The following is a 359-nucleotide window of genomic DNA, read 5'->3' on the forward strand; positions in this document are numbered from 1 at the left end:
GGGGGGGGGAGGGGTCGGTAATTGTTAACTTTTGCATGTGAACTGGGATGGGTTGTATTTGTTTCGCTGGTGGGGATGGATCCGGGGGGACTGGCAGGTCCACCGTTTGTGGCATAGGGAAGATTGGAGATGAGAGATTAACGGTAACTTTTTGTCATGTTCCGAGCTCTTTGGGGGCCGTGCATCTACTTTACACTGGTTCAAAACCTTTGATTTATTTGGGTTTCTATTCAATGGAGTTTGTTTGTGGATAGAAGATGAGAGGGATAATTACGGGATGGACTTTGGGAATTGAGATGCTACGCTATGCAGTAGTCATTGTGATATTTAGTGAAGATACAAGTGATATTATTTCAATT

This window comes from Nicotiana attenuata, chromosome 6, assembly GCF_001879085.1.
Source record: "Nicotiana attenuata strain UT chromosome 6, NIATTr2, whole genome shotgun sequence".
In the NCBI taxonomy this organism is placed as follows: domain Eukaryota; kingdom Viridiplantae; phylum Streptophyta; class Magnoliopsida; order Solanales; family Solanaceae; genus Nicotiana; species Nicotiana attenuata.